Here is a 25661-nt window from a genome sequence, read left to right on the forward strand (position 1 = left end):
CGGCTTAACCCACTGAGCCACCCAGGCGCCCCATCTAATGTTCTTTTTCAAGAATGATTTGAATATTTTAAGTCCTTTGTAATTCTACCAAAATACAATTGGCTACTCAATTTCTACAAAAAAAGCCTAGTGGGATTGAAATCAATTTGGGGAGAAGTGACACACTGGCAATATTGGGTCTTCCAATTCTTCAACTTAGTATCTCTCTCCATTTCTTGAGATTTTTCCTTTTTAATTTTTTTTCTCAAAATTATTTTGCAGTTTCCAGGATAGGGGTCTTGCATATCTTTTGCTAAACTCTTCCCAAATGTTGTAAATTTTGACATTACTATAAATGGAATAATGCTTTTCATTTCCAAGGTGCCTGGGTGGCTCAGTCAGTCAAGTGTTGACTCTTGATTTTTGCCTCGGTCATGATCTTGGGGTCATGGAATCAAGCCCCACATTGGCTCCTTGCTCAGCTAGGAGTCTTCTTAGGATTCTCTCCCTCTTCCTCTGCCTCTCCCCCAATGCTCATGCACGCACTCTCTCCCTGAAAAAATTCTTTTTCATTTCCAATTGTTCGCTGCTACTATATAAAATTAAAATTCATTTTTGAATAGTAAATTTGTATATTGCAACCTTGCTAAATTCTCATCTTTTTTTTTTTTTTTGTAGATTCCTTAGGATTGTCTATGTCAACAGTCTACAATTTAGATTAATTTATGTACCTCGGTAACCCACACTCCAACAAGATGTAGAACATCTACATACCCCCCAAATATCTCTAGTGTCCTTTTGCAGTTAATCCCACCAGAGGCAGTAACTGTTCTTAGTTTTTGCATCATAAAGTAGTTCTGCCTCCTCTAAAACTCTCCATAAATGGAATCATACAGTATGTACTCCAGTTTTGTTCACTCAGCATAACGTCTATGAAATTCACTCATACTATTTCATGTATAAATAGTACATTTTGGTCAGAGTAATATTACATTGTACAATTATATCAACAATTTAAAATCCATTTTCCTACTGAGAGATCTTTTGTTCCAGATTTTGGCTATTATGAAGAGAGCTGCCACAAGTATTCCTGTCCAAGTATCTGTGTTGGCATACATTTTCATTTCTCTTGGGTACATACCCAGGAGTGGGATTGCTGGCTCAAAGGAAGGGATAACCTTATACGAAACTACCAAACATTTTCCAACATGATTTTATAATTTCACATTACACCAGCATTTATGAGAGTACTGGTTGCTTTGAACCCTCCTCTCAACATTTCTATCATCCTTTCTAATTTATTTTAACCATTCTAATGCTATCTTGTGGGTTTTGTTCCTAAGTGGGTATTTGTTTATTTTGGAAACAAGCTCAAACTTACAGAAAAGTTGCAGGTACAGTGCACAGTACTTTTCCTCCTAAGCCAGTTGAGATAAGTTACTAATATCATTTTCCTTACTCTCAAATACTTGAGTGTATACTTCTTAAAGACAAGGTTATTCTCCTGCATAATCACAACACCATCATCAAAGTGAGGAAATTAACATTAATACATTACTATTTAATTCTTCTACCCATTTAAGTTTCACCAGTTGTTCCAGTAACAATCTTAATAGCAAAAGGAGCCGGTCCAGGATAATACACTGTATTTACTTGTCATGTTTCTTTTGTAACCTTCTCTCTGGAATAATTCCTTGGTCCTTTCTTGACTTTCATGACCTTGACAATTCTGAAGATTACAAAACAGTTATTTTGTATAATGTCCTTCAGTTTGGGTTTCTCTGCTGTTTCCTCATGATTAGATGCAGCTTATGAATCTTCGACAGGAGTTATCACGGAAGTGATGTTTTGTGTGTTCTTCTCATTGTGTTCTAGCAGGTGGTTCTGATTTGTTTGTCCCATTACTAGGGATGTTGCTGTGGCTCATTTGATTAAGATCTGGTGTCTGGCAGGCTTCTCCCACTCTCAACTTACTTTTTCCCTCTGTAATCAAGAAGTGCTTCATGAAGAGGTAAAGACTATGTAGATATCTGTTCCTTCACTTAAATTTCAATTTACTCACATATTTACTCAGAGCAACTGTGGACTCATGAATTCTTGTATTATTCAATGGCTTACAATTTGTTACTATTATTTATTTTGAAGTCACAGTGTTCCATATTTCACCGGTGGGAAGCCCAGTCAAGCTGGATTGTATGGCCCTTGACAGATCCCCATCACTCCTCAGGGACTTCCTTACTTTGGGGCACAGAATGTTCCAGGCTCATTTTGTACATTCCCTACCCCAGTCCTCAAATCAGTCATTTCTAAACAAAAAGGCTTGGTTCTTTTACACTGAGAAACATTTTCAGAAATCAAGACTTGGCCTCTAAATACGCTCATAGTTGATGTTTTCAAACCTTGTCGGTGGTCACAGCTAGAAATAATATAGTTGTGTGTATCTACGGATATCTACGGATACCCACATACACATACATATATTATATTCATATTTGTGTGTTTACTTATATAAGTAAATTCCAATACCACTAGTTGACTCTACTTTCTACATTGATAATTTCCTTCTCTGATGATAAGAAACCTAGCTCCCACAATCATTACTATACATTAATAATGCATTCAGTTTGTTTTGTTTGTCCACTTCATTTTTTCCCTTTCTTCTTTCCTTCTTTTGGGTTGTTGGAATACTTTAGAGTATTCCATTTTGATTTCTTTGTTGGTTTTTTAGCTATATATCTTCCATTATTTTTAGTAGTTACTCCAAGGACTTCAATATACATCTTTATATTACCACAATCTACTTAGAGTTTATATTGTACTACTTCACATAAAATATAGCAACCTTTTAATAATCATAGTTTTATTTACCACTCTCCCAACTTGGTGAGATTTTTGTCATATCTACTATAGGTACTTACGTTATAAAACCCACAATACTATGTTATAAGCTGCATTATGCAATCCTATGCTTTTTCAAGAAATTAAGAAAATGGGTACAAGGGGCCCCTGGCTGGTTCAGTTGGTGGAGCATGTAACTCTTGATCTAAGAGTTAGGAGTTCAAGCCCCACTTTGGGTATAGAGATTACTTAAAAATAAAATCTTAAAAAAAAGAAAAGAAAAGAAAATGTGTGTATTTTCTCATGTTTACCCCTAAATGTACCATTTCCTGTGCTCTTAATTTCTTCCATTGAATCCAAGTTATCATCTGATGTCATTCACCTCCCACTTAAGAATTACCTTAAGTATTTCTTATAGCACAACACACCGATTCTTAGCTTTTGTCCATCTGAAAACATCTTTGTTTTTCTTCATTTTTGAAAGATAATTTTGTAGCATATAGAAGCTGGGTTAACAGCGGTACTTATTTTAGTACTTACAGGTGTTATCCAATAGTCGTCATGGGTTGGGTTTCCTAGGAGGTAGACTCTGAGGTGGAATTGAGCCAGCAGAATGTTTACTAAGGAGTCTCCTTGGTATCAAAACCTGTGGAACGAAGGAAGCAAGAGTAGTCAGAAGGAAAAATTGAGCTCTGATGCATGTCCTTTGGTAGCCTCAGCCAACGCCCCAGGGGGAGATCTGGAGCAAGAATGGCCCTTCAGATTTGTCTTGCATTGGGCCAAGATGGTCAGGTCCCGCCCTGATCAACCACTGCTGTAGGTATCCCAGGAAGAGGCTTGATCTTAAGTCAGTGCTCTACAGCTGAGTCAATCCCTCCTAACGGGGCTGAAAATGGAAGGTTGTCTGCTGAAGGCACTCCTCTCAGCTGGGACAACGGGTTTTTCCACTGATGTGATCTGGGTGTGTATCACAGACTTCTGGTCTCCCCTGTTTCTCCTGAGAAGTCTGCCTTATTTGTATTGGTTCTCTCTAAGTAACATACAGGCCTTATTCTTCTCCTGAATCCTTTCTCTTTATCTTTAGAATCCTACAGTCAGTCATGTGTCTAGTGTTGTTTTCTTTGTATTTATTTTGTTTGTGCTTCACTCACCTTGGATCCATTATTGTTTTTACCAAATTGCTAAGTTTTCAGCCATTGTTTCTTCAAATATTTTTTTCTTCCCTATTCTCTTGGCTCCTAGTATTCTAATCACATGTATTAGACTGCTCGTATTTAAGAAACCAGAGCTCTTTGAAAAATCCATTCATATTTCTTCTATCTTTTCTCCCTTTTCTGGAATTTGAACAATTTCCATTTATCTGCTTTCAAATTCACTGATTCTTGGGCATTCCCTAATCTGCCACTAAGCATATCTAGTAAGTTTTTCATTTTAGTTTCTGTATTTTTCACCTAGAATTTTCATTTGAGTCTGCTGTAGATGGAATGTGTCTCTCCCTGCCATTCACATGTTGAAATCCTAACCCCCAGTGTGATGGTATTAGAGGAGGTGGGGCCTCTGAGAGGTAATGAGGTCATGAGGTGGAGTCTTCGTGAATGGTATTAGTGCCCTTGTACAAGAAACCCCAGAGAGCTCCTTCTTTCTGCCAGGCAAGGACACAGTGAGAAGATGGCCAACTCCGAACCAGTAAGCAGAATGTCATCAGAGACCAGACCTGCTGGCACCTTGATCCTGGACTGCCCAGCTTCCAGAAGTATGAGAAATAAATATTTGTTATTTAAGCCACCCAGGCTATGGTGTTTTTGTTAGAGTAGCACAGAGGAAAATGGACTTTTCATTCTATTTTGCTGATGTTTCTCCATCTGTTCATTCATTAAGACTATATTTTCCCATAAGTTCTCATACATATTTATAATAGTTGCTTTAAAGTTTCTGTCTATAATGTACCATGTGAGGTTTGGTTTTCTTTGGTTGTTTTTTCCTTCTTGCATATGGGTCATATTTTCCCATTTCTTTACACATTTGGTTACTTTTATTGTATACTAGACATTAGAAATTATACATTGTAGAAATTCTGGATTCTGTTACATTGTTAAGAAGAGTGATTTTTGTTCTAGCAGGGAGTTAAATTGGCTGGACTCAAACTCCTAAGTCTGTCTCCTCTGTTCTGGGTAATAGCTGAAATCTCTGCTTAATTCTTTCAGTTTCTAGTGGTCACTTTTTCTTTGCACTCTATGTGGTCTCTCCTACTGATGCACATTTCAGCACCTGAACAAGAAATTCAGCAAAGTTTATATGAAGATTTAGGTTCACAACCTCTATGACCTCCTCCCTCCTAGGATACACCCTCCCAGCTCCCCAGCTGCTCTTCCAGTCCTGAACTCTATACTCTGACACCAATATTCAGTAAAGTTTTCATTCTGAGCCACATAATGGACTGGTGAACAACTTTGAGCAAAAACTACAAATTCAAAAACTACAGTGGTATAATTCTAATCTTTTAAAGGTAGACTCCTCAATATCTGCTTGTGTTTGGTCTCTGTCCAATGCCTTCAGATAGCTGGTTTTTAACATTCCCATCCAGACTCTATCATTGATATCTGTAGGAAGATCAGCTTGACCGAGCTACACTACCATTACTTGAAGTCAAATTTCCCCATATTACCATGGTGTTCCACACTGGAATCATACTTAAATCCTGATTTGTCTATATCAGTGTTGTAATTCATTTCCCTTACATTGGTGCTATGTTTAGGAAGGGTCATAGATCATTCTATAAAACCAGAGCTAGCTATAAAGGGCTTTAATACAGGGAATTGGTGGCTTATTCCCCCTCCCCCCAAAAAACTTAAGAGCAGTTTCTCGGTAGAGAAACTGCTACCGACCTCCTCAACCTGAAGTGTTCAAGCAGGTGGTTTTCAAAACTCACCTTGAAGTTTCCCCAGTTCTGGCTGCAACTGTCTGAGAATAATGAGCTCTCCATTACTTTGGCTCAAGGTTGCCTCTCATCAGTACACTCTAGCCTGGGACCACACAACAAAGGGGAATCTAGCAAATGTAGCTCCTGGCTTCTCTTCAAAGGAAAGGAGACTTTAGAAGGGGTGGTGGTGATGCCAAGTTGACAATACAGAATCCAAACAAGGCATGTGACCCAAATTAGCCAAAGGCACAGGAGGGAAAGGCAGCTAGAGAGCTTCTGGGAAAAAAAAAATTATTTGCTAATAAACTGAAAAAACAAAAAACAAAGAAAAATGGAAACAAAACAAAACAAACCCCAAAGACTCACAAGAAGAATGGCCCCTCTTCTTACAATGGAATTTTTCATATGATTCTTGGAACAGAAGCATTGATCTTGTGATCATGATGAGACAGCTGAGATGGAAGCAAATATGGTGTCTGAAGCCTGTCCATTCTGGACAGCCTGTTGTGAGAATAAGTGTTATTATTTAAGATATTTTCAAATTGGTTTATTTTGTTACTTGCAGCAGATGCGGCACCTTATATAGATCCCAGAAGAAACCATTTAAAGGGGTGAAAGTGGTAGCCTTTAAGGAATAAGACTTGGGGTAATGGGATGTGGTCCGGTGCACGTTGGCTTTTAATCTATGCTTTGTGCTAGTTAACATTGTAAAGAAGATATATGCACTACTTGGATAAAAACATTAATTATAAGAGACAATCTGACAACTCCTCTCCATCTCCACATCACATTTTCATGCTTAATGCTGATCTTAGCACAAAATAAAATGGTAGCTAAATGCAAGAGTTCTTTCCTGCTTTTATTTCAGGTGATCATCAGTTTTGGTTGCCTGTTGAAGAGCTTCCTGAGTGAACCCTATCTTCATCTGCCTCAATCTACTGTCCGTCACCAAAATTATCATTCTGCAGGGTAAATATGATCACAGCTCTCTCCTGCTTAAAACCCCTGATTGGCTTCATTTTGTCTCTACAGGATAAAATGCAAATTCCATAATAGGGCATCCGAGACTCTTCATGATCTGGCCTCTTGTGTTCTCTAATGCGTACATTCTACCTATTTTGAAAATCTTGCTTTTCTCCACTCAGACATCCATTCTTTTGGAGTTTCTTTGGTTTGGAACACCCTTCCTAAATAATCCACTTTCAGCTACCTGTCCTATGAAGATTTTTTTCTCCTCCAGTTCTCCTATGGTCTCTTGTTCAGATGTGTTGTAGATACCTATGGCCTCCCATCAGTGCGAATTACATGACAGCTCAAAAACCAGCTACTAGAAAGTCTGAATGAAATCAGAAAATCTCTTAAAACTGAAAAATTTTTGGTAACTCATTTGGTGATAAGATCTGAATTAAACTACCTATATTTATAATCTCAATTTATTCTTTGTATTAATATTCATTAATTTTGCATGCAGAAATATTAATGGATTTCACTGCAGAGTGAAGCCTCAGTCCCCACTGGTAACAGTATGTAACACATAGTATATGTACCTCTACTCTATGCATCATTCCGAAAATGGCTACTGCAACGTGTCTCATCCCACAAGTTCTTCTAGAACTTTACCACTTATCAAGAGGGGAGGTCTATTTTTACTCCCCCCTTGAAAATGGGAGTGATTTTATGAATAAAAGTAGTAGAAGAGACACAGCTTGACTTCCAAGGCTAGGTCACAAAAGGTGATATGGCTTCTACCTATTCTCCATTCCACTCTCAAAATGCTTGCCCTTGGAACTCAGCTACCATGTTGTGAGGAAATTCATCCATGTAGTGAGGCCACCTGTAGCTGTTCTAGCCCACAGCCCCAGCCAAGGTCTTGATTACCAGTCATCATCAATGACCGACCAGCATCAACAACCAACCAGCATCAACGACCAGACGTGAGAATGAACTGACATCTTCAGATGATGCCTATCCTTGATACTCAAGTGCCCCCACCTATTGGCTGAGCAGAGCAAAGACAAGCTGACACCAAGCCTTGACCCAAACACAGATTCATGAGAAAGATACATGTTTTTGTTTTAAGGCACAAAATTTTAGGTAATGTTCTGCAGCCACAGTGATTGGAATCTCCTCCTATTACCTTGTAAAAATGTGAAATATTCTGAGTTCTAAAACCCATGAAAGGTTTCAGATAAGATCTGCATACTAAGATCATGTTTACATAAATATTTTTCTATAGAATTAGAAGTTCTTTGAGGACAAGAACCAAGATTTCCTTTTTTTCTTTCCTTTTTTAAGATCTTGGTATTCTCACAGCTACTGTTTTAAGACTGGGTAGGTCCTCAAGGCATATCTATTGAATTTATGCTGAATGTATAGATGAATGAAAAAGTAAACACAGTTCCAAACAAATGGTTATTTTGAAATAGTTTTTCATTCAACTCAATCCATTGCTCGAAAATAACTTAGAATACCTTATTTTTATAACTGTTTTTCGTTTATGAATGATACAAAAAGCTTCATCAATTTTCCTGTGTTGTTTTTATCCCCAAGTGTTATCTTCTTTTTTAAAGATTTATCTTAGAGAGAGAGAGAGAGAGAACACATGTGAGCAGGGCCAGGAGGAGGGGGAGAGGGAGAGAGAATCTCAAGCAGACTCCTCACAAAGCCCAGAGCCTGACACAGAGCTCAGTCCCATGAATCTGAGATCATGCCTTGAACCAAAACCGAGAGTCAGACGCTGAATCCACTGAGCCACCCAGGCACCCCCCAGAAGCGTTATCTATTATGATTACGTACTTTATCCATCAAAGCGTGTTCCAGATTATCCTTGGTTGTTTCCAAAAGTCAAATGCATCCTTAAGGATGAAGATTTCCCATTACTGAAGATAATCAAAGTAATCTGACATAGACTCTGAAGGTTATGCCAAAACAGGAGATCCCAATTTTTTTGAACAATGCAGTGTCAAAGTTAATGAAATATCTGGAAATAATGCACAGATGCAAACATTGAAGCATTCACGTTGACAACTATGGAAGAAAAACACATTAATCTGGAGTGTAAGTTCTACTTCGCATGACCAAAATATAAGTTAAAATCTCATGCTCATGTCATATATACATTATGTCACACACATACTTAACTACGTGAGGAAAGGGAATGAAGGTAGAGAGAAAATCCATAATGTCACAAAGACATGAATAGATAGGGTTGATTTGTTTTTTAGTGTTCCCATCGGGAATAACAGTTCTAGCCCCCCCTACTCCCCCCAACAGGGAATGGTATATGATGAAATCAGGAGATACAATTTCTACAGTTTTTCTACCCAACAACTGTCTGATCAGAATTTAAGGGATCCTTACTGCCCTGCTTTACCCTCCCTCTCCCTGTGTGTCAACAGCAGAAGCTGGGTTACATGTACGTATATTTCAGGACCATTCACACACGGAGGAAATCTCTGTGAAAGCAAAAGTCATCAGATAAAAATAATATTAACCACAGTCTCTCAAAAAATGCCAAGAGGGGGATGAATCTTACAAGCCATGGCACAAGTTCTAATCTTTTCTTTCTCTTCTCTGGTGTTTCATGGAGTCCAGCAGGAACACTGCTTCCAGACCTCCTCCTTTTCTGTTGTATTCCTCCAAAAGCCCCCTTTCTCATTCTCTCCCAGGCCTCCTTGCACACACAGAGCACCCTGTTCTTTTTCTGCCTACCCCTCTCATCTTCTCGATCTGGTATTTTCTCATCGTGCTGCTTCCTGAAATGAATTGAACTGGCCTTGGCTGTATTAATTCCCTTCCTCATGCATTAACCTGGTCCCGTGCAATGCTGGGACCAGAGACAGAGCGCAGATGAAAAGAAACTCTCTTTTTCAAGGTGAGGAGGAGGAAAGGCTATGAATCCTGAAATATGAATCTTTTTCCTTGTCATACCAACATCTTACAAGCAGAATTCCATTTCACTAAACAGCAATAGTATGATAAGTAACCTCAGCCAGACACACTATCAGGATGGCATACAGTACAACATGACCCGCCCACGGACTGTAGATGAACAGTTCAAGGACCACACAGTCACTGGTGTCTATTGCTGCAGGCCTGCTGGGGTCTGGATAAATTGATATTGATTTAAATGGATGTGTAAACCATGTCATGAAGAGCTATCTCATCCCTGGGGCAACCTCATTCCTGGGGTCCCTCTCCTTTCACTGAATGCCTCAGGTACCACTTTTCTAGGCTTCCAAGGGGGTTTAAAACCCCAGAAATTACCAAAGACCTAATAATGAAAGCCAAGTATCTACTCCTATATCCCCTTCTCCCTCTTTGGACTCTGAACCCCCGAATTTCTGGGGATTGAAGGGTGGAGATGCTGCAGAGCAGAAATTCCCATTTATGATAAGGTTGCAAAATAAAACACGATACACTGAATTAAGTCTGAATTTCACATAGAGAATGAATAATTTCTTAGTATGAGTAGGTCCCAAATATTGCATGGGGCATACTTATAAAGAAAGCATTTATTATTATGTGAAGTTCAAATTTAGCTGTTGTTTCTTTATGAATTATCCCCAGAGATATGGTAACCCTAATTTAGAACAATCAATGAGAAGAATACCAACCAAGAATGAATAAGTTAGGCTTAAAAATGGGAATTCTTAGGTAGATATTGTGTCTTGAGTTGCCCATTAAAAATGTACCTGGAGGCACCTGGGTGGCTCAGTTGGTTAAGTGCCTGCCTTGGACTCAGGTCGTGATTCCAGGACCCTGAGATGGAGCTCCGTGTCCGGCTCCCTGCTTGGCCAGGAGTCTGCTTCTCCCTCTGCCCCTGCTCGTGCACTCTCTCTCTCCCTCTCACACAAAAATAAATAAGTAAATAAATAATCTTTTTTAGAAAGTAACTAAAACATCAGAATATCAAAAAATAATAATAAACTGTCTCTGGAAACAACAGGATCAAACATAGAGTAGTAAGATGGTTAAGTAGCTGGAACTGTTTTATTGGTGTACTAGAGAGAGATACTACGTCAGTTTGTCCATAAAGCGTAAATGATGCTGTAGACGTGGGTAATTTCCTTGTGAGCACACCTTGTACAGATGAGATCAAAGTCTCTTCTCAGTTTCTGTAAAGGGTGATGGGAATTGCAAAGCAAACTGCTTATAGGAACACAAAAGTCCAGAGGAAATCTGTATAGCCCGACTGAGAAGACAAAGAGATCAAAGACGCTAAACTAACCAGGCCCACCTGGAAAAACTCAGGGGTGAAAGGTAGGCCTTGGCCCAAGTGTTCAAAAGCCCATGATGTTTTTGTCTTGAAAAATGCTAATATAGATTGAGTCGAAAAGTGAAGACTTGCAGAGATAAACACAGTGTAGTCTGGTTTATTCTCACTTGCTCACCTTCAATCCTGCTCATCCTCATAAGAAAAGAAAAAGCAGGTTCAGCCTAATGCTTCAGAGATTGAAACTAGTGCCGCGTAGCTTCCTGGAGGTTGAGCATTACTTTCAAAGCAAATACGGAATATATTTACATCTCATTTAAAATGAAATTATAAACTACTTCGATGGGACACCTGGGTGGCTCAGTTGGTTAAGCTGCTGCCTTCGGCTCAGGTCATGATCCCAGGATTCTGGGATCAAGACCAGCATTGGGCGCCTTGCTCAGCGAGGAGCCTGCTTCTCACTCTGCCTGCTTGTGCTCGCTCGCTTGCTCTCTCTCTCTCTTTCTCTGACAAATAAATAAATAAGTAAATAAAATCTTTTAAAAAAATAAAAAATAGGGCTCCTGGGTGGCTCAGTGGGTTAAAGCCTCTGCCTTCGGCTCAGGTCATGATCCCAGGGTCCTGGGATTGAGCCCCACATCGGGCTCTCTGCTCAGCGGGGAGCCTGCTTCCTCCTCTCTCTCTGCCTGCTTCTTTGTGATCTCCGTCTGTCAAATAAATAAATAAAATCTTTAAAAAAATAAAAATAAAAAATAAAATAAAATAAAAAAATAAAAAATAAATGACTTCGATGAAATTAGCAAAAATTACTAAAATGGTAGAACATATCTGCATGGATTATTAATTACTAATAACCAATTTATGAAACCAGAACGTGTACCAGATCACTTGAATTTTATAGCAGACCTCCAGTTTACTTGTTTTGCTTTGCTTTTAAAAAACTATAGGTCCCCCCTAAGATAGAGATCTCATTCAAGCACTCCTAAGCAAGGATTTTAGCTCCCCAGGATGTGTGGAAGCAATGAGAGGCCCTTGGTTGGCCCCACTGTCGGAGTGGACCTGGACTGTGCTAGTTCTGGGGGAAGCAGCAGCCATGTGCTCATAGGGGGTGAGTCGGCTCCTGTGAGAGCAGAGCACCCTCTGCCCCACACCAGAGAACACAGCAGGGGATCAAGAGGAGGCAGGCACTCAGGGTGTGAGTGAAACAGGGTGAGGTCTAAGGGACGGTGGTGCAGACAACAGCTAAGAGACTGTCCTGAGATGCCTCCTCCAGCAAAGTCCAAAACTTAGGCTCTTTTGCTGAAATACAACTTCAGAGTTGTGATGACGGTTAATTGTATCTGACTGGGACATGGGCACTCAAATTAAATGTTATTCTTGGTGTGCCTGTGAAGGTGTTTCCAAATGAGATTAACAGTTGACTCAGTGGTCCTGGTTCAGTAGATCGCCCTCCCCAAGTGGGTGGGTGGGCATTATCCAAACCCTTGAGGGTCTGAAGAAAACAGGCAGAGGAAAGAGGAATTCGCCCCTTTGCCTTCCTCCCTGACTGCTTGAGCTGGGACATCAGTCCTCTCCTGCCCTTGGACTGAGAGTTACAGCCTCAGCTCCTCTGGTTCTCTGACCTTCAGACTCGGACCAAGCTACACCTCTGACCTTCCTGGGTCTCCAGCTTCCAGAATTGGACTGTGGGATTCCTCCGCCTCCGGGCCAGTTCCTCAAAGGAATCTCTATATCTGAGTCTGTATCTATATCCCTTATTGATTCTGTTTCTCTGGAAAGCCCTGATTAATATAAGAGTAAAAACAAGACTATTAAACATCACAGAGGGAAATAAACTTAGACCCACCCAACCTAGGGACCTCTTCCTGCACATCCCCTCTCCCCCGCCCCTAATCTCAATTCCATTTCCCATTGTGCCTTCAGTGTTTTTGAAGTGATGGCCCACTGTAAACACAGCAGCTCTTTCTCATTTTAGCAGCTAACCGAGCTGTACACCACTGAAGGCAGGAACAGTCTCCCAGAGACCTGTATTTCCTACATGACCTAAAACCTAGAAGCAAGTGCTTTGCACATAAGCAGGAGTTTCAGTGAATTAATGAAAACAATCTCCAAATTGTTAATATTTAACAACACTAACTAGCATTGTATTATTAATCTCAAAAACAAAACCAAATTGGATCACTGGAAGATCATCCTGCCTTTACGGTTCTCCCCCAGACTCCTTGAGAATGAGACTGAGCACAAGGTCAGGGGAGTGAAGGGCAGACTGCATTCTCCCAAGCTATGGGATTGGCCCCTTTTACCAGCATTAAATTAGCCATAAGAAAAATGAATGACAGTCCTATCAGCATGCTATACACTTTGGGGAAAAGAACAAATGAAATCATATTGACAAAATAGGTCTCCTTTTTCTCTATAATTGTTCATTTGATCTTTATCCCAAAGCTTCTTTGACATGATTAACCAAAGACTGAAAACTGAAGATATGAGACACACAAAAGCCTATTAGATTATCTAGTCCATTTTTTAGGCCACATGTACAATTACGTGTTCCCTATAGAAATATTTTCTAGAACTTTGTCTGCCCCTTTCCCAGTAGACTTCTCTGGATGTCTTAAAGTCTTTTCTGGTGAGCGTGTTCCAGTTAGGCTCATCTTAGACACCTGACAGTTTTTCTGAAGCTTCTATTTCCATTTGTCGTATTTAAATTTTGCCCCATTACTCCTACTTAGGCCCTTTTCCCGTCACCATATTGTAGATAGTTTTCATATTCCATTTTAGGCATAATTTAACCATGCTTCACACATTAACTTGAGTAGACAGTATATGGTATAAATTACACAAAACAGCGATGTGTGAAGACATTCTGTGGTGAATAAATTAAAGCATTAATTTCAGACATATCAAACTAACACTTTTTAAATTTGTGGTTCCTATAATTTTGAGACCTGTTTCTAAAGTCTCTACAGTGGGGGAATTAAATGGAAGAGATTCTTCTGAAACTTCTCCTTTCATTTCATAGGTTGGAGATCAGCCATTCCCATGAATATTGAAAAGAGAAAGAATTTTTTTTTTTTAAAGAACTTAACACAAAGGTCCTAGTCAGATTTAAGGAGATGTTGCCATTCAGACATATAGGTGAAAAAAGATGAGGTTTAGGAACTCTCCAGACATCGTCACCAACAATCTAACAGTTAAGAGAACATTAAGGAAGAGGAGTTTATTGCTCACAGAGTATATGTGAAACTGGGTGTGATGAATCTGAATTGTGCACGTTTATAGTATGAGGAGAAGATTTTAAAATAAGAGAACCTAACTCCAATTTTTTTTTCATTATCAAGGATCTATTTATTTGACAGACAGAGAGATCACAAGTAGGCAGAGGGACAGACGGGGGTAGTGGGAAGCAGGCTCCCTGCTGAGCAGAGAGCCCGATGCGCGACTTGATCCCAGGACCCTGGGATCATGACCTGAGCTGAAGGCAGAGGCCTAACCTACTGAGCCACCCAGGCACCCCCTAACTCCAATTTAACCAAATTCCTCTGTGTGAAAAGGAAAACTTTCCCAGCACAGGCTCTCCTGGGGTCCTGGGGTTTCTGGTTTCCACAGATGACACAGAATCGCTGAATGGACAAGGATCTGGTACCAAAACACATGTGCACACAATTCCTTTTAAGTAGTGAGATTTGAGAAGAATAAAATTTATCCTCGCTCCCAGTTTTAGTTTTCACCCTAGTATTTAGCACGTCTACATCATTTTTTAGTTTATTTATTGCCTGTGTCCTCTGGCTCTCACCTAGAATCTAAGCTCCACGAGGACAGAAATTTTTTGTTTTTGTCTTGTTTTCTTCTATACCCCCGTGCCTAGAACACTGCCTGACCCACAGCACGCAGTTAAGGATTGGTTAAAGGAAGTCACTTATTTGGCACTGACCTCTCCATTTACAGAGTCAGACAGAAAAATAACATGCATATTCTCTACTAAAAAGAACTAGATTCCCCCTCCGCAAATTGTTCTACTATGGGGAGAAATTTTTTAAATTCTTGAGGGTAGGCTTTGAGATAGTATTTGTCCTTAAAATATAACCTAGGAAGTATCTCAAATCTGAGCACGTAATTAAGGTGCTAAAGATGAGGCTCTATGAAGCCAGAGGGAGTGTCGCATTTTTCTCTCCATGTCAGCACATGACACAGACCCGGAACGAGGAATAAATAAGATGGGCTGGAATAGATGACCTAGACTGTGCTAGCCCCTGGTCTAAGCACTTACAGGCATTAATTCATTTATTTTGTACGATAGTTCTACCTGGGGGCACAATTCTTATCCCCAGTTTCTAGATGAAGAACATTAAAGCCTAAGAGAAAAAATAACTGCCGGATATCACTGTATTGTCCCTCGGCTCCAAACCCACCCTCCTTTGCCCAGTTTTGTGAGCTGGGACTGGCCAAATATTGTGTCAATAGAGGGCACCAGAGGGACATGCCAGGAAGACCCTCCCCTCCAGGCCCCGACCCTCCATGTTTGTTCTTCGTCAGGAGAAACCAGAAGGCAGCTTGGAGGAGTCCCAGCTGTACCTGGGGCCACACTGTCCTCCCTAGCGGCTTCTGCAGCACAGCTCTGGTCCTACCTTCTGGGAAGTCCTTCCCCAGCAGCAGGCTGCATGTTCCTGAGGTACCCACAGCTTCTCTGAAGAGGACTGACTCCCACCCTGGCCCTTAGTTCCTTTATTGTCTCCTCTCTTCAGCCAAGAGGTAGTGGTTGGCACACAACTTTTACTCCTGTAAGTAGTCAGCCCCCTTCTGCTAGTGAGCAAGTCTTCATATTAAATTGTCCCTAGATAGAGTGCTGGAAGGATACTCTATTATTTCAGACCCCAAATAGTCCCAAGACTGTACCACTAGGAAGCAATCAAGCTGGGCTTCAAACCCAGTAATCTGATACCAGAGGGACACTCCAAAATATGATGCTACAGTCTCCCGTGTTTGGGATAGAATCCGGATTAACTCCACCCCCAGTCTGGACCCTCTGAGGCTGCAAAAATGAGAACTGCAGTACAGGAGAAGCAGGCTCCCCGCTGAGCAAGGAGCCTGATGCAGGACTCCATCCTAAGACCCTGGGATCATGATCATGACCTGAGCTGAAGGCAGACACTTAACTAAGCCACCCAAGCGCCCCTCAGATCCCTTTTATATGCAGAGTTTCACCACCAAACAACTCTATAGAGTTGATAAGGCATATGTTATCATTCCTATAAAGAAACTGAAGCCCACAGATATTAACATTTTACACAAGTACACTCAAGTCTTCCAACTGCCAGCCAGAACTTTGTCTATAATATCATGATCTTGTCTTGAGGTTTACTCTGGAGGCAATTGGAGTGTGAGACCAAATAATGGATCTCCAAAAGATCCATGTCCTAATTCTCAAAGCCTGTATGTATAACCTTATATGGAAAAGGGAACTTTGCAGATGTGATTAAATTAAGGGGAGAGAGGAGTGATCCTAGATAATCAGAGTAGCCCCTAAATGACATTATAAGAGTCCTCATTAGACAGGGGCAGAGAGAGACCTCATGCACATACAAGAAATGATGTAGTGAAGATGGAGGCAAAGATGGGAATGATATGGCCACAGGCCAAGGAATGCCAGTAGCCTCCAGAAGCTGGAAGAGAAAAGGCACAGAAAGAAATAAGGAACAGCTTCTCCTCTAGAACTTCTGTAGGTAACACAGCCCTGCTGACACCTTGACAATAGCCCAGCTTTACTGACTTCCAATTTCTGGCCTCCAGAACTATGAGAGACTAAATTTCTATCGTTTTAAATCACCAGTTTGTGATAAATTCTTACAACAGCTTCAGGGAGCTAACATACTCATAAACTCAAGTTTAAAAGAGAAGTTTATACAGATAGAAAATAATTTCTAAACATGACATAGTTTTATAAAATTAGCTTCATTAAAATAAAGGATGCTGGGCACCTGGGTGGCTCAGTCAGTTAAGCCTCTGGCTCTTGATTTGGGGTCAGGTCAGGATCTCAGGGTTGTGAGATCAAGCCCTGTGTGGGCTTAGACTGAGCATGGAGCCTGCTTGAGATTCTCTCTTCCTCTCCCTTTGCCGCCCCTCACCCCCAAGTGCTCACAGACACACTCATTCTTACTCTCACTCTCTCACTCAAAAATAAATAAATAAATAAAATGAAGGATGTTTAGAACATGCAGAATGGGGATGCCTGGGTGGCTCAGGTGGTTAAGCCTCTGCCTTCAGCTCAGATTATGATCCTAGGTTCCTGGGATCAAGCCCCGCATCAGGCTCCCTGCTCAGCAATGAATCTGCTTCTCCCTCTTCCTCCATCTCTCCCCTCCCCAACCCCTGCTGGTGTTCCCTCTTGCTCTCTTTCTCAAATAAATAAATAAAATCTTGTTTTTTTTTATTTTCTTTTTTTTTTTTTAAGATTTTTATTTATTCTTTGACAGAGAAAGACACAGGGAGAGAGGGAACACAAGCAGGGGGAATGAGAAAGGGAGAAGCAGGCTTCCCACTGAGCAGAGAGCCCAATGCAGGGCTTGATCCCAGGACCCCAGGTGGATCATGACCTGAGCCAAAGGCCTTTGGCTCAGGTCATGAGCCAGGTGCCCCAGCAAATAAATAAATAAAAACTTAAGGAAAAAAAAAAGAACATTGAGAATAAAAACACAGACTACATGGAAAATAAAATCTTCTAAAATTGAATCAGGGAGAAATAGAAAATATGAATAGCCCAATTACTAGTAACAAAATTGAATTGATAATCAAAAAAATTCCCAACAAACAAAAGTCCAGGAAAAATGTTTTCACAGGTAAATTCAACCAAACATTTAAAGAAGAGTTAATATCTATTCTTTCAAACTATTCCAAAAATTAGAGAGGAAGGAAAGCTTCCAAATACACTCTACAAAACCATCATTCCCCTGATACCAAAATCCAGACAAAGATGCTACAAAAGAAGAGAAAGAAAGACAACAATAGGCCAATAACCCTGATGAACATAGATGCAAAAATCCTAAACGAAATATTAGCAAACTACACTCAACACTACAATAAAATGATCATTCACCATGTTCGAGTGGAATTTATTCTGGGGATGCAAGGATGGTTCAATATCTGCAAGTCGATAAACATGACATCCCACATTAAGAAAATGAAGGATAAAAATCATATGATCATCATAATACATGTGGAAAAAGCATTTGATCAAATTCAACATTTGTTTATGGTAACTCTCAAAAAAGTGGGTTTCAAGGGAACAAACCTCAACATAATAAAGGCCATATGTGGAAAAACCCACGGCTAACATCATACTCAACATTAAAATCTGGAAGCTTTTCATTTAAGTTCAAGAGCAAGACAAGAATGTCCATTCCCTTCACTTCTATTCAACATAGTACTGGAAGTCCTAATGACAGCAATCAGGGAAAAGAAATAAAAAGGTATCTGAATAAGTAAGGAAGAAGTTAAACTGTCACTGTTTACAGATGACATGATGCTGTACACGTAAAACCCTGAAGATCCCACCAAAAAACTATCAGAAATAGTTACCTGACTTACATAATTCATTAAGAATTGGGGCGCCTGAGGGGCTCAGTGGGTTAAGCCTCTGCCTTCAGCTCAGGTCATGATCTCAGGGTCCTGGGATCGAGCCCCACATCGGGCTCTCTGTTCGGCAGGGAGGCTGCTTCCCCCACTCTCTCTCTGCCTGCCTCTCTGCCTACTTGTGGTCTTTCTCTCTCTGTCTCTGTCAAACAAATAAACAAAATCTAAAAAAAAAAAAAAAAAAAAAAGAATTCCGTAAAATTGCAGGATGCAAAACCAAATACAAAAATATTTTGTGTTTCTTTTTTTTTTTTTAAGATTTTATTTATTTATTTCAAAGACAGAGATCACAAGCAGTCAGAGAGGCAGGCAGAGAAAGAAGAAGGGGAGCAGGCTCCCTGCTGATGGAGAGCCTGATGCGGGGCTCAATCCCAGGATCCTGGGATCATGACCTGAAGGCAGAGGCTTTAACCCACTGAACCACCCAGGCGCCCCATATCTTGTGTTTCTATACACTAATAACGTAGTAGCAGAAAAAGAAATTAAGAAAATAATTCCACTTATAATTACATCAAAAAGAATAAAATACATAGGAATAAACCTAACCAAGGAGGGGTGAGACCTATACTCTGAAAACTATAAAATATTGATGAAAGAAACTAAAGACAACACAAATAAATGGAAAAACAGTCCACACTCATGGACTGGAAGAATTAATATTGTTAAAATGTCCATATCATCCAAAGCAATCTACAGATTCAGTGCAATCCCTATCAAAATACCAATAGCATTTTTCACAGAACTAGAACAAACAATACTGAAATGTGTATGGAACCACAAAAGATGCCAAATAGCCAGAGGAATCTTAAGAAGGACAAAGCTGGAGTTATCACAATCCCAGACTTCAAGATATACTACAAAGCTATAGTAATCAAAACAGTATGGTGTTAGCCTAAAAATAGACACATAGATCAATAGAACAGGCTGAAAACCCAGAAATAACCACACTTATATGGTCAATTAATCTATGACAAGGGAGGCAAGAATATACAATAAGGAAAAGACAGTTTCTTCAACAAATGGTGTTGGGGAAAAGGGACAGCTATACACTAAAGAATGACACTGGACCACTTTCTCACACCATCCACAAAATAAACTCAAAATGGGTTAAAGACCTAAATGTGAGACCTGAGACCATAAACTCCTAGAAGAAAACATAAGCAGTAATCTTTCTGCCATTGTCTTAGCAACATTTTTCTAGATATATCTCCTCAGACAAGGAAAACAAAAGCAAAAGTAAATTGTTGGTACTACCAAAATGAAAGTCTTTTGCACAGCGAAGGAACCCATCTACAAAATGAAAAGGTAACCTACTGAATGGGAGAAAATATTAGCAAATGATACATCCAATAAGGGATTAATATCCAGAGTACATAAAGTATACAACTTAACACAAAAACAACAAATAATCCAATTTAAAAATGGGCAGAGTCACTGAATAAACATTTTTCCAAAGAAGACATACAGATGGCCAACAGACACATGAAAAGATGTTCAACATCACTCATCACCAGGGAAATACAAATCAAAACCAAACAAGTTATTACCTCACACCTGTCAGAATGAATGAAATTGAAAACACGAGAAACAAGTGTTGGTGAGGGTGTGGGAAAAAAGGAACCCTTGTGAACTGTTGGTGGGAATGCAAATTGATGCAGCTTGGAAAACAGTACAGAGGTGCCCCAAAATATTGAAAACAGAATCACCATATGATGCAAAAATTCCATGACTGGATATTTATCCAAAGAAAATGAAAATACTAATTTTAAAAGACATATGCACTCCAATGTTTATTGCGGTGTTATTTACTTACAATAGCCAAGATATGGAAGGAACCCAAATGTCCATGCACAGATGAAAGGATAAAGGAAATGTGGTACAGATATACCATGGAATATTACTCAGCCATAAAAGAGAGATATGTCAGGGTGCCTGGGTGGCTTAGTTGTTAAGCGTCTGCCTTCGGCTCAGGTCATGATCCCAGGGTCCTGGGATTGAGCCCCGCATCAGGCTCTCTGCTTGGCAGGAAGCCTGCTTCTCCCTCTCCCAATCCCCCTGCTTGTGTTCCCTCTCTTGCTGTCGCTGTCAAATAAATACATAAAATCTTAAAAAAAAAGAGAGATGTTGCCAGGTACAACATGCATGGACCTGGAGGGTATAATGTTACATGAGATATGTCAGAGAAAGACAAACAGCATGTGATTTCACTCAAATGTCGAATTTAAAAAACTAACCAAACAAACAGACAAAAAAAGAGAGAGAGAAATAAAAGAACAGATTCTTAAAAACAGAAAACAAACTGGTGACTGCTGGAGGAGATGTGGGGGTTGGGAATGGGCAAAACAGATAAAAGGAATCAAGAGCACACTTACCTTGAGGAGCACAGAGTAAAGTATAGAATAGTTAAATCATTATAGTGCATACCTCAAACCAATGTAACATGGTATGTTAATACACTTCCATTAAAATAGACAAAAGCAAATGTACAAGAATATCCATCAACAATAGAATGGATTAAAAAAAACTGTGGTAGATTTAGATGATGAAATAACACAGGGCAGGGGCGCCTGGGTGGCTCAGTGGGTTAAGCCGCTGCCTTCGGCTCAGGTCATGATCTCAGGGTCCTGGGATCGAGACCCGAGTCGGGCTCTCTGCTCAGCAGGGAGCCTGCTTCCTCCTCTCTCTCTGCCTGCCTCTCTGCCTACTTGTGATCTCTGTCAAATAAATAAGTAAAATCTTAAAAAAAAAAAAAAAGAAATAACACATGGCAATGGAAAAGAGTGAACTGTCTCTCTAGCCAACATAAATGAATCTCACACACAGGACGCTGACCAAAAGAAGCCTGACGCAAAACAACTATGACTCCATTAACAGGAAGTTCAAGAACAGGCACTTATGGAGGTATGGTGACAGAAGTTAGAACTGTGGTTTCCCTGGGGGATTATCTGGGGTAGGGGAGCCACAGGGGAGCCTGCTGCTGGGCTGGAAATGTTCTGTATCTTAATCTGGGGGGAGGGAGTTTACACAGATGTATACCAAAGTAAAAGGAATTGAAGTGTACACACCAGATTTATATTCTTTACCAAACATAAATTAGATCTTAATAAAAAAGAACATTAAATATTTATTTTAAAGAAACGACAGAAATGTAGAAATGTACCTTGGTTAATGCATCACATTTAAGATAATCACATTTAAGATAACCAGTATACCATTTTGAAGTTTCACTAAAAAAAGAGTTTTAGGATGCCTGTGTGGCTCAGTTGGTTAAAGCGGCTGCCTTTGGCTTTGGTCATGATCCCAGCATCCTGGGATGGAGCCCCGAGTCGGGGTCTCCTCAGCAAGAAGTCTGCTTCTCCCTCTCCCACTGCCTGCTACTCCCCCTGCTTGTGCTATCTCTGTGTGTGTGTGTGTGTCAAATAAATAAATAGAATCCTTAAAAAGAAAAAAAAAGCTTTAGGATTTTCCTCATTTGCAAATTTATCATTTGGTAGTAATATCTACCATCCTCATATAGCAACTAAGAGTATTAGATAATGTAAAAATATCTCTGCACTGCTATAAGAGAAGTCCTTTGTCAATATAAGGTAATATTTATGGAGCCTTCCAAGATACCATTTTCATTAAGTAATCTCTTAGAAATATAACTTGCATTCTTGTAAAATACAGTAAGTAAAACCCATAAAGTAAATGAAAGAGGAACTTGAGTTAGGCCAGCAACAAATTGATAAATTGATAATTGGTACTAAAGTAGAGCTGCCCACTCTTTCCATGACCCTTCTGATAGGCAATTCTCATTCAACTGAAAAAGTAATGTTTATCCTAACATTAAATCTTCCTGGAGGATTCCAGAATTTACCTGGGACAAGATACTCAATTCCAGAAACTCCAAAGATTTATAAAGTTTCAAGCCCAATAATACCATCCTGCTTATCTCCTTTTTGAAAGTTATTAATAAAACAAACAAGGTTGCAGTCGTCTCTCTGTATATAAATAGCATGGATCAAATCATAATTTCCTGTAAATCAGAGCTGTCCAGTGTGGTAGCCACTAGCCATATGTGGCTACTGAGCACGTGAAATTTCGCTAATCTGAATTGATCTGTCTGTCCTCTAAGTATAATATACACATCATCTTCAAAATTTCATACAAAAATGAACATAATATATCTCATTCATATTTTTATATTGATTACATGTCAAAATGATAGTATTTTTAATACACTGGGTTAAATAAGGTATACTACAATGAATTTAACCAGCTTATTTTTAGTTTTTCTAATGTGGCTAATAGAAAACTTTAAATTCTTTATATGGCTGGCATTATATTTCTGTTGGACAGCAGAGATCTAACTAAAGATGGAAATTTCATAATGCTATTTCTCTTAAGACAGAGTTTTCAAAAGAGTTTTAAGAATTAGGATGAAGCTTGCTTAACTGTTTTCTGGCCAAATTACATGTCTTTACCAACAATTAAAATCTATGTTGAATCTTCATAATCAACTGAGTTTTTGAATGGTCATCTGATGTTTGGCCCCCATGAAGCCACAGGTTATTTAATCAGTTTTCCCTGAGCTTTAGTAATATGTAAACCTGTAGTTCTAAAACATTTCAGGGCTTTGTACTATTGAGGCAGAGAAATGACCTTAACAGATCTCCAACTGACTTTCCAGGATGCCCCAATACAAATGATACATTTAATTCACCAAAAATGCTATGAAATGAACTGTGTTCTCCTAAATTCATATGTTGAAGCCCTAACCCCCAATATGACCGTATTTAGAAGTAGGGACTTTGGGAAGTAATTAGGTTTAGATGAGGTCCTAAGGATGAGGTGCTAATAGATTAATGTCCTTATAAGAGGAGGAAAAGATCAGAACTCTCTGATGTGAGGACACTGTGAGAAAGCAGCCATCTACAAACCAGGAAGAGAGCTCTCACCAGGATCTGAGCCTGCCAGACCTTCATCTGGGACTTCTAGTCTTCAGAACTGGGAGAAAATAAATTTTGATAGTTTAAACCTCCCAGTCTACCGTATTTTGTTATGGTAGTTCAAGCAACAAACACAGAAACTCACTGCTTAAAGCAATCTCTCTCTCTCTCTTTTTTTTTTTTTTTTTTTTTTACAGAGAGATAACAAGTAGGCAGAGAGGCAGGCTGAGAGAGAGGAAGGGAAGCAGGCTCCCTGCTGAGCAGAGAGCCCTATTGGGGGAGGGGGGGCTCGATCCCAGCATCCTGGGATCATGACCTGAGCTGCAGGCAGAGGCTTTAACCCACTGAGCCACCCAGGCGCCCCATAAAGCAATCTTTTATTAAATATCATAATTAATCTTTATCTAAGGCTATGAATACATACTTTTGTTATATAAAGGCATAGTGACTTGCACAATGTAAAAAATAAAAAATAAATATTTGTTGATTTTCTCTATGTGTTATTAGGACAGGTCTGACCCATGGCCTCTGTAGACCAACTCACTCATAGACCACCTTTGTCGAGCCAGGAAAAAGGGTCAAGGAAAATTATTACTATCTAAAAACACTGTTACTTCAAAATATTTCATTCTTGGGGTGCCTGGGTGGCTCAGTGGTTTAAGCCTCTGCCTTTGGCTCAGGTCATGATCTCAGGGTCCTGGGATCAAGCCCCGCATTGGGCTCTCTGCTCAGCTGGGAGGCTGCCTCTCCCTCTCTCTCTGCCTGCCTCTCTGCCTACTCGTGATCTCTCTCTGTCAAATAAATAAAATCTTTTAAAAAAAATTTCATTCTTAATTATATAAAAAATATTTTCTTCAATACATAGAACTTATATTTCCATTCTAACTGAAAATGCAAAGGTGTTCATCTCTCCCCTAGGGATTTTCTTCCTGGTGTGACACCTGCAATGATTTCACCAGAGTTTAAGCATAATAAAATCTCATTTTATGCTTCAAGGCAGGAACGATCCTAAATGTTCCTCAACCAGTATAGTATACAACCTTGTGGTTTTGGGAACAACATTTAAGTGAACATCACAAAAAAAGAAAGGGTCCCAGCCTAGATAACAAAATGGTATGCTTGTTTCTTCAGAAACATTCAAAACATCATGAGATATTTGCTGCCTGGCTTTGAAGAAAGAAAGGGAGAGGTATGGAAGAGAACCAAATAACATGGTGGATTTAATCCCTTTTTATCACTTTAATCTCTTTTGCTACCTTTTAGAGCTCCAAGGGGTCTAAGTTACTCCAAAAAAAATACAAAATTTTGTGTGTCCTCTACATATTTTCTGGGAGAAGGACCCTTAGGTTTGAACATAATCTCCAAGGAAACAATGACCCAGAAAAGGTTAAGAACCTCTTGTTTAAGGTTTGTTTAATGAAAGTGAATAGACATTTCTCCTCACACCTGGCCATGTAGAATACCCAACCTCCTCACTTGCGGCATACTGCCTTACAAAGACCTTAGAAGGTATACCAGGCCCTGCTTCCACTATCTGATTACTTTATTCCTTGGTTTTGTTTCCTGGTGTTGTGTATCCTAGCTGCCTTCAACTTCCCCCTTGCTCAAAGTTGTCCTATTCGTGTATCCCAGTTAAACAGAGGGACTGTCCCTCCTCTGAGTGTGACCCGTGATGAAATGTATCGCATTTATCAACATACCCTTTTCCCTTATTCCTCGCCACTCTTTTGGGGCCACGTGAGTTTGCCACCGGGCTGAATGCCTTGTCCATCTCTTTACTCTTTTTTGTATTTAGGTCTAGGGACGGTCAGTTTGGTGAGGTACTTTTAAGCATGTCAGATTACTGTCCTGTACTGCCATTCCCAGGAGGTGTAAAATTCTCTTCCATTCCCACCCTAAAGAGGTTCTAAGAAGGAAATGGCGTGCTCCTAGCTCCCCAGAGAAGAATGTTATATAAAAGTAATAAAAGCATTGTTGCTGTCAATTATTTTGGCACTATTACACCAGGTGGCAGAGCCCCCCCCCCCCCCCGCACCTGCCTTGGCCGTTTCTTCTCTAAGAGTCAGCAAAGCCATCGAGCACCCACTGACGTTGCACCCCTCGTTCCTTCCACCCGCTCCAAGCCCCTCATTCTAAGTTGTCTCCTTGA

At 39.9% G+C, this 25661-nt stretch overlaps 1 long non-coding RNA gene across 1 annotated transcript; it reads right to left on the reverse strand.

Moving 5' to 3' along the window:
* Positions 1 to 490: 490 nt before the first annotated feature.
* Positions 491 to 25412, reverse strand: LOC125106156 (uncharacterized). Its single transcript, XR_007129249.1, has 3 exons — positions 25055 to 25412; positions 6104 to 6238; positions 491 to 3463 (listed from the first exon to the last, which is right to left on the reverse strand). It is a non-coding gene; the product is annotated as an uncharacterized LOC125106156 (long non-coding RNA).
* Positions 25413 to 25661: the final 249 nt, after the last annotated feature.

This window comes from Lutra lutra, chromosome 8, assembly GCF_902655055.1.
Source record: "Lutra lutra chromosome 8, mLutLut1.2, whole genome shotgun sequence".
Lineage (NCBI taxonomy): Eukaryota > Metazoa > Chordata > Mammalia > Carnivora > Mustelidae > Lutra > Lutra lutra.